Source organism: Microplitis mediator, chromosome 3 (assembly GCF_029852145.1).
Source record: "Microplitis mediator isolate UGA2020A chromosome 3, iyMicMedi2.1, whole genome shotgun sequence".
Classification (NCBI taxonomy): Eukaryota; Metazoa; Arthropoda; class Insecta; order Hymenoptera; family Braconidae; genus Microplitis; species Microplitis mediator.
Window position 1 is genome coordinate 19,069,485 of NC_079971.1, and position 10,515 is coordinate 19,079,999.

At 27.6% G+C, this 10,515-nt stretch overlaps 1 long non-coding RNA gene across 1 annotated transcript; it reads left to right on the plus strand.

Annotated features, from left to right (window-relative positions):
• Positions 1–1,305: 1,305 nt before the first annotated feature.
• LOC130664890 (uncharacterized) lies at positions 1,306–4,351 on the plus strand. The gene is made up of 3 exons (XR_008989478.1): positions 1,306–1,359; positions 3,486–3,591; positions 4,153–4,351. It is a non-coding gene; the product is annotated as an uncharacterized LOC130664890 (long non-coding RNA).
• The last annotated feature ends 6,164 nt before the right edge of the window (positions 4,352–10,515 follow it).

A 10,515-nucleotide genomic window follows, 5' to 3' on the forward strand; every position in this document is an offset into this window, starting at 1 on the left:
TAATTATTCGATATTATAAAATTCATAGTTTATCGAATTACATATTAACTGGTACCTACTTCATTAGCATGATTATCATCATTCAATCTAAAGCCAATATGTTATGGATCAGGCAAATAATAAAATATTTATTATAAAAAAATTTTATAATTTGCGACTAAACATTATAACAAATGTTAGTTATATATCTTGTTCAATATTTCATTTTTTTAAATTGTCAATAATATACTTATATAAGTTGCTGCAATATTCTTTATGACATTGGACAAAGTTGCTGCTGATGCAAACGAGATTTTCCGGTTTAAAAATATCCATTTTTCTATGATTGGTTGGGGAGAGTGGGGTCAATCAAATCAAGGGGCAATTGAAACAGTAAGCTTAAAAAATCGGAAAAAATAGAAAAATGAGTCGTCCTATTGGAATTATATTTTAATACACTAAAACTTAGTCTGACCACAATTTGGAACCAATATGATAATTTAATTTTAAAAAATTCTAGTTTTTGTGTTTTTAGGCATCTACACTTTTTATTCAGCTCTTGACAAATTGTTTACTAAGTTTTTAATTTTCAAATGTAATCTGAAAGTTTTTTTCGTAATACCTTCTTTCATATATTAGTCATAAATTTCTAACTTTACATCAAGTAAAATAGCGCGTGAAAATTTTTTTTAAACTAATTATTTCAATAAAATCATATGGGGTCAATTGAACCAGTACTCTCGGGGAAGGTTGAACCACACGAACAACCTGTGAGCATCAGACATGCGCGTGCATCTTGACTGAATGTAAAAAAAAAGTTAAACTAACCAAAAAAAAATAAATAATTGACAGAAGTTGTAAAAGTGATTGTTATAACATATAATGTTATATAAAATAATCAATATTATTAGAAGTATTGTGATTTCAGTTTTAAGCTGTAATGAATGTAAGCTCGGTTTATGCTACCATCAACAAGTATGGTTTCCAAACCGCTGCCTAAGAAGGAAGCCAAATTAGAAAGGGCCTCGCAACTGCGTTACTTTCGGGATCTTGACCTAGTTTGGTTGCCTCATTTCCCGCAAGTCTGGAATTTGGCATGCCTTATTTGGGCTTAATCACTCTGCCTAACTAAAATTTCTAGTCCGGGTATTAGTTATTTATCTTGTCCAATATTTCATTTTTTAAAATTACTTACGATAGCTTTGTTGTCAAGTTGATATTTGTGATTATAAATGATAAAACTTATGTAAGTTGCTGGAATATTTCTTGTGACATTGGTCAAAGTTACTGCTGACGCGAACGAGTTTTTCCGGTATAAAAATGTCCGTTTTTCTGTGATTGGTATGCAGAAGCTCACAGAACCTCATCGAAGCATTACTGGTAAGAAATAATTATTGTTCTTAAATATTTAAAAAAATAAAATATATTTTTTTCTTCTGCATACAAAATATCCGGGGGTGTTTGTATAGGAATTTATATGTTAAATAAATATTTATATATATATACGTATGTATATGGGGCATTCCACGCCAAATCGACCATTTTTTAACCCTACCCCTTTAGATTTGGCCGAAAATTTTTTCTCTTTTTGTACCCCATCAAAAACGTTTCTCAAAATTTTTTCAAATTTTTTCACCCAACCAAAAAAAGTTATAAATTTTTGAAAAAATTGGCTTTTTTTATTTAATATAACTATAACTTTTTCAAAACTCGACTGATTGGGATGTTTTTTTTTCAAATTTTTGTTTTTAAATGTACTTGTCGAAAAAAAATACAAAAAAATTATTGCAACCTATCTTCATTGTTTTTTTTGTAGATTTTTGGAAACAATCAATAATTTTTCAATGTTTACCATTTTTTATTTTTGATTTTTTTGTTTTCTTATAAAACTTTGACATTTTCTGCAAATCCTCAAATTTTTTCAGAGTGATTTTATTTTGATTTATATTTTTTATTCTTAGTGGAAAAACAAAATTTTTTTTAACTAGCCTTATTTCTCATGACACCATACTTAAAATTTTTGAGAGTGCTCAGAAAACCTTGAAATTTAGGAAAAAAAATTAAAAAAATTAATTTAAATGGTAATCATCGAAATAATTTGAATTTTGTTAGAAAAATCATGTTTAAAAATAGAAGGACCTTCTGAATAATTTGTTTATATTTTTTTCTGAAAACTACATTCAAAAACGAAGAAAATATAAAAAAAGAGTTTTCATTTGGTTCATTTTTTGACAAATGCTGGGAAATCGAAAACAATTTCTTCTACACTGATTGTTTTATGGTTGAAGAACGGTGTTATGAGAAATAAGGCTAGTTAAAAAAAATTTTGTTTTTCAACTAGGAATAAAAAATATAAATCGAAATAAATCACTCTGAAAAAATTTGAGGATTTGCAGAAAATGTCAGTTTTATATAAAAAAAAAAAATAATAAAAAATAAAAAATGGTAAACATCGAAAAATTTTTGATTGTTTCCAAAAATCTACAAAAAAAACAACAAAGATAGGTTGCAATAATTTTTTTGTATTTTTTTTCGAAAATTACATTTAAAAACAAAAATTTTGAAAAAAAAAACGTCTCAATCAGTCGAATTTGGAAAAAGTTATAGCTATTTTAAATGAATCTTTCATTTGAAAAACCCTGTAAGTCAAGAAAGTAAAATTTTTCAGGAAACACAAAAAACATTTTTTTGGAAAAACTTGACATTCAAGTAATAAATAAATAATTAAATACAATAATTTTAGCGTCTCTGAAAAAGATTCCAACACGAAAAATTTAATTTTATAACTGAAACTACTTAAAAAAATTATTTGAAGTTGATTGACTTATGGGGTTTCTCAACCAAACGGGAAAAAAAAGTTATAAAATCATTGTTTTTTTTTATTTCCATTATTATACATATTAAATATGTATTTGAACTCTGAAACTCAGAAATTATGAAAAATTATAATTAATTTAAATATTTTAATCAGTCATATAACAGTCAACAATAAAACAACATTTGAAATTAATTTCCCAAGAAAGCGCGAATTTTAAATAAAAAAAAAAAAAATTATTTCTGTAAAACTAAAACTGCATACACTGATAGAAGGATTTTTTAATATTTAATAAGCCTTATTAACTGTTAATAAATGATTTTTTAACATGAGATGATTTAATAAATATTTATTAACAGTTAATAAATCATTTATTAAATGCGATTTTTAGCAGTTAATAAATCATTTATTAAGACAGTTAAATAAAAAGTGAGCATACAAACTCTACTTTAACACTTTTTGTAACCTCATAACTTCAATAAATAATAGAATTTAATTAGATGAGGTCGATTTAGAGTTTTCTTATAGAAAAAATAGAGAAAATAAAAGGAATAAAAAAAAAATAGTTGTAATTTATTAATATTTCATAAATTCTTTTATCAGTGTGCATATATATTTTTAATTATACCTCTGTACTATTGTAATTACTGTAATATTAAAATTGAATAATTGTTTCATTTTTCCGCTTCAGGATATAAAATAAAAAAATGTCGAAAATAATTTTATTATTATCAATTTTCGTATTGATTGGTCTCTATGTTGGTGCAGCTACAGCTGCAGGCTGTGATGGCAAGTGGGTAAGTAATTATCATAACACAGTGAAAGAAAACAAAAATTACACGCAAAGAATTTTGAGTAAAAATTGCCCACAAAGTTTGGTACTGTAAGGACATCTAGTCAGTAACCAAACTTTTATTATGTTGTTAGTAGAAGTTGCACTTTATTTACATGCTATCGAATAGTATATTTTATAATGTGCATGGGGAAAATTTCGATATTTTCCACATTTCCTCACAGTATTGTATTTTTTAGGTAATTTTTACTGAAAATTTCTCTGCGTGTAAAAGTAGACATAAACAATTTTGAAAAACTTTAAACTTTAATCAATAAGTTTAAACTGATGAAATTCTGGGCTTTGACAATTTTTCCCTTAAATTCAACATTTAATAAATTACAATCGATATTAAATCGCGCACACACTGATAGAAGGATTTCTGAGCATTTTAAAAGATTTCTGAGTACAATTTAAAAAATCATTTCTTAAACATGATTTCTTTGTATTTAACAAATATTTCTTACTATTTGAGGAATGAGTTCTACTGAAATATGAAAATTTGATAAAATATAAATTTTTTTAGTGCCATCCATCACAAGGATACAAATGTTGTGCAGGACATTCATGCAGTGCGTATGCTTGGCAAGGTACATGCAAAAATGATAATCAAGTTGCAGCAGATCAAATGGCGGCAGCACCCACGGGAAAATAATTATAACATACAGTGAAGATTAATAAATGCATTGTATCAATTAATAAAAATCTTTTGTTGACAAACAAAATTTTACTGTACGTGTTTTCATTCTCAAGAGATGTTTCTGATATTCTTTAGATAACCTGTAAGAAGTCGCAGTTAATGATTTATTAATTTTTTTTATTAACTTCCCGCTAAGAAAATTGTAAATTTTCAAAAATTCTGGAAGTTATTGGTTAGGGTCCGATTTACGAAAATCGAATTTTTATCAGATGTCGACGTTTTGAGGTCCTAGGAAGCTATTCTGACTAATTTCACGATGGTGTCCGAGTGTATGTATGTATGTATGTATGTATGTACGTACGTACGTATGTAAATACCTGTATCTTTTGAAGCTTGATCGGTAGGGCTCGTTCAGAGATATTCCAAAAATATAATTTTTTCAAAAATGTTTTTTTTTTATAACTTCTAATGTGCTCGATGGATTGATTTCAAAATGGACTGGGCTCTAGAGCTTCATAAGCCGCGTCGAATGTCACCTCAACCATCAAAATCGGTTGATTTGTTCAAGAGAAACCGTTGTCGAAAGAATTAAAAAAAAAAAAAATTTTTTATTTTTTCTGAAATATCTCAAAAACGAGTAGATAAATCAAATTCAAAATTTGATCAGCTTTAGAACTTGATAAAACGCGTCGATTGCCACCTCAACCGTCTCAATCGGTTTATTCGTTTGAGAGATATCGTTGGAGAAAAAATGGTGAAAAACGTATTTTTTTCGAAAACAACAGCATACAAACGTATTTTCGTGCTCGAAGAGCTCGAAATTGTATTCACAATAATGTTTTCGAGGTTTTTGAGCCCGAAAACAGCGGGAAGTTTTGAGGCTGGCCCCCAGGGTCAACTGACTGACCGATTTTTATGAATAGTTATTTATATTTTTTTTAACTTCCCACTAAGAAAATTGAAAATTTTCAAAAATTCGAGAAGTTATTGGTTTCGGTCCGATTTACGAAAATCGAATTTCTAAGAGATTTTGACGTTTTGAGCTTCTACACGAAACAAAAATTCTACCAAAATTTACGATGTTAACATCGTCATCGTGGACTAGACTTTTATTAGTGTCAATTTTTAAATGTCTTATTTCAAAATTTACTATGTGGGTTATATTTTTTACTATTTAACATCGTAATTTTAACAAAGACTTTTAGGATTAAAAATTACTTCAAAAATTACAATTTAACATCGTAAAAAAAAATAAATAAAAATTACACTTTAAAAACTATATTTATTCGTATATTTAATATTTCTATTTAATTTTTAATAAAATAAATATTGCAGTGCTGCCTCTGTTATAATACCATGAAAGCTATAAAAAGTACGATGTTACATCGTCATTTTTAAATAGTAACTGCGTCCTCCGCAAGAGGCGCTCTCATGACTTATGACTGTTTATTCAAATTGTTTATACGGATCTTAAAAACAATCTAAAGTGTAGGCCCTCTGGTGGCCGAGAGGTCCTAGGCATCGGACACTTAGCACTCAAAAGGACTCGGGTTCGAATCCAACTGCCGAACAATTATTATTTTATTCTTTTATTTAAGATATCTCTTCAAATTTTACGATGTTCACATCGTAATTCATATTAAAGAGCTTAAGACTTCGTATTATTTGTCTGAATTATTATTTCTTAAATGAAATTTCCAAAAAGATCGAATATAGGACACCACAAAATGATGCAGTACAGAAGCACAAGTCGGTCCACAGCTGCAAGAAAAAGAGGAGGGAATAAAAAAGGTAGCAATTGCGATTAAAGGCAAAAAAGTGTAAAAGGCAGACAAGGCTATACACTGTTAACAATAATAAAAAAATCTGTCTATCGGTTGACCCTGCGGGCCAGCCCTAAAACTTTCCGCTATTTTCGAGCTCCTTGAGCTCGAAAACATTATTGTTATAAATACATTTTCGAGCTCGAAAATATTTTTGTATGCCATTGTTTTCGAGAAAACCGTTTTTTGCATTTCTTTCTCCCACGATATCTCACGAACGAATTGACCGATTTTGATGGTTAAGGCGGCAATCGACGCGTTTTATTGAGTTCTAGAGCTGATTAGGTTTTGAAGTTGATCGCATAAGTCGTTTCTGAGAAATCAATATAAAACTAATAAAAAAAAATGTTTTTTTCGTAATTCGCCAATATTTTCGAGTCTACTTGATCAAATGATCTGAAATTCCCAGAAAAGTTGATGGCCAACAAGCTCTTTCGATTGCCGCCTTAACCATCCAAATCGGTTTATAAGTTAATAAGTTATAGACCGGTCACACACATACATACACACACACACACACATGCATACAGACACTTAAGCATCATTCTGAAAATAGTCAGAATTGCTTCCTAGGACCTCAAAACGTCGACATTTGATGAAATTTCGATTTTCGTAAATCGGGGTGAAAACAATAACTTCCTGAATTTTTCGAAAATCGTCGATTTTCTCAGCAGGAAGTTAAAAATATATATACATAATAATTTATTTTAGTATTGCTGAATTGTTTATTTGAATAATTATATATATGACATTTTACCCGGGTCAAAAATAAAACTTGATTCAGGCTCGCTTCGCCTTATTTTCTTTTGAAGTTATCGATTTGCCGATGATTTTTTGATAAGATCGCGACTTTTTCGACTTAAATTTACTTTTTTTCAACCTTTTGAACTTCTTTCATCTTAGTTTCAACTCATTCGTCTTTACTTTGAGCACGATAGTCATTCACATTACTTTTGACTTGCTAAACCAAGTCGAAAAAAAGTCATTTATTCGCCTTACTTTCGCCTTAATATATAAAAATTATTTCAACTTAGTTCTGACTTTTTCGTCTTAAAATGTAAGTCGAATAAGTCTAAACCAAGTCAATTTCGACTTGATTTCAACTTTTTCGTCTTAAATCGTGACTAAGGAAGCCAGTCAAGTCTTAACCAAGGCGATTGATTACACCATTTAAATATAGTAAAAACCTAATATTAAGTCAGCCCGGGTCAAAAAAAAATCTTAAATTTGACTTGATTTAACTTAATTTTCTTTGAAGTCGTCGATATGCCGACAACTGTATTCCACATTTTAACTTTTTTTAACTTTTTTGACTTAGATTAGACTTTTTTTGACTTAAATTGTTTAGTTTCCTTTAATTTAACTTTTTTTGGCTTATAATTATTTCATTGACTTAAATTTGACTTATTTTGTCTTTAAAAAACAACTTGTTATCGATTCGAAATCTAGTTCTATATTTGACTTAATTTTAACTTAAAAATTAAGTCAAATCGAATGTGGTTTTTATACTTATTTATTAATTAAACTAATCTAAAATTAAAACTCAATTTTAATTATAGCAAATTTTTTAAAAATTATTTCTGATTAAATTAAAATTACTATAAAAAAAATTTTTATTGCAATGATTTTTTGTTATTCTGTTCCTGAAGAATTTGTTATAAGCTCTTGTTTACAATATCATTCATTTTCATATTGATTAACCAATTCTGCAATAAACGTTTTATTACCTGTATTAATATAAAAACATACCGATAGTAAATTGTCGACAGGAATCACAAATACATTTTCAGTTACAATGAATTCATATAAGTGTGATAGTTGGAGGAGTCTGACAGGCTCTTTAAAAGGTTTTGTTTGCAGAAGAGTTATTATTGCAAAATGATGGCCAAGGCACTTATAATTGCTGTTTTTTTGACAATCGCATATTTTATCAATAATTTTTATAAAAGAATGAAGAAGACCAAAACGTTTTCCATTCAAGTATTTAAATGCTACATAAGAAGAATTATTTTTTAATGTTTCTTTAGAATTTTTTGATATAAACAATATACCATTTAATAATAATCGAAAATATTCTAAACCATAAACACCTCGAATAATTATCACTATCATTAATTATATGTTACTAATTGTAAGTATTTTTTAAAATTGCGTTGTAACTGTCTAATTATGTTTTATTCTGACTTTAATGTAACTTTTTTTAACTTAAATCTAAGTAAAATGTATTAAAATCGACGCAATTCTGACTTGAATGTGACTTTTTTTGTCTTAAATCTAAAAGAAATAGAGTCAAACTGAACCAGTTTTGACTTAAACGTGACTTATTTTGTCTTAAATCGATCCTAACTAAGCCAGAAAAAGTCAAATCTAAGTCAAGTGTTATGGAAATTTTACATTGACTAAAAAAATTAATGTAGGTGAAATTTGAAGGATTTTGACTTAAATTTTAAGTCATAAATAAGATTTTTTTTCGACCCGGGAGCACACGAAGAATTTATTCTTGCTGCAAATACTATGATGTCACAATAAAGCAGGGTCATGTTGGCCACTTGTTAAAAATTGAAGTAAACATAACTCTCAAAAATTTTTATGACCATAGTAATTTTTGGTATAAGCTTATTTTAATTTCGTAGGTGTACAAATAATTCTAATTATTATGCTTGCTCAGGCTCGATCATCCCCGAATATTTATCAGCCATGGGCATGCTTGTTCAATCATGATTATCATTGCTCAGGCATGAGATTAACGCATGATGAGGCTTGAAGATTTTTTCCCGGGTGGACAAATTTTTAACCGTGTGAATTAGAACGATTACACCACCAATGATATAATGTATAAGTTATTTATTGAGAACTCACGATTACGACAATACTGGATATTTAATTTTTGTTTTGAAAAAATCTTCACTAATAATATTCATAATAATAATATGCAGTATCGCAACCTGCCTAAACACTGTAGTTGCATTAAAATAATTATACTATTGTATTATGACACACATGTCCATCACATCTATAACTTTTTTAAAAGCTGATGCATCTATAAAAGCAGCTACTTTCGATAGATACAAAATAAAAAATAAAACAATAAAGTTGAGTTTTCGTTTGGGTTTAGTTAATGATAGGATATGCTTTTATGGAAGTTTTAATCCCAAATAGTTTAAATTAATATCATATTAAATAAAAATACTAATTAATCATTAATTTATCAACTCTAAACCATAAAGAACCTTATAAAAGTCATACAAATATTAATGGCAACGAGTTATATCTAATTTGTAAATATGTTGTTATTCTGTAATTATAATTTGTAATTAATTACTACATACTATGTTACTTGTAATAAATCATTCTTTCCTTTTGAAAATACTTGACATTTTTTAAAATCATAATTATTACACGGAAAGAAAATTATGGAAACGGTTCCCATAATTCTATAAAATTTTTTCCTGTACCAACATAGGAATTATGACCATAAATTATGGGAGCAGTTCCTGAAATTATAGAAATGGTTCCTATAATTTAAAGGAATTGTTTCTACAGTATTATGGGAATCATTCCCATAAATTATAGGAACCTTTCCCATAATATTATAGAAATGGTTCCCATCATATTATAGGAATATTTCCCATAATGGTATTCGAATAGTTCCTGTACCGTTATGGAAAACATTCCCATAATATTATGGGAATGATTCCCATATTAGTATAGGAACTATTCCCATAATGGTATAGGAACCATCCTTATAATAGTATGGGTACAGTTCCTATACCATTATGGGAAATCTATTCCCATAATGCATAGCAAAAGTTCCCGGGTCAAAAAAAAATCTTAAATTTAACTTAATTTTCTTTAAAGTCGTCGATATGCCGACAACTGTATTCCACATTTTAACTTTTTTTAACTCTTTTTGACTTAATATTGACTTAATCTCGACTTTTTTTAACTTTTTTGACTTAGATTAGACTTTTTTTTGACTTAAATTGTTTAGTTTCCTCTAATTTAACTTTTTTTGGCTTAAATTATTTCATTGACTTAAATTTGACTTATTTTGTCTTAAAAAAACAACTTGTTATCGATTCGAAATCTAGTTCTATATTTGACTTAATTTTAACTTAAAAATTAAGTCAAATCGAATGTGGTTTTTATACTTATTTATTAATTAAACTAATCTAATATTAAAACTCAATTTTAATTATAGCAAATTTTTTTAAAATTATTTCTGATTAAATTAAAATTACTATAAAAAAAATTTTTATTGCAATGATTTTTTTTTATTCTGTTCCTGAAGAATTTGTATAAGCTCTTGTTTACAATATCATTCATTTTCATATTGATCAACCAATTCTGCAATAAACGTTTTTTTACCTGTATTAATATAAAAACATACCGATAGTAAAATTTCGACAGGAATCGCAAATACATT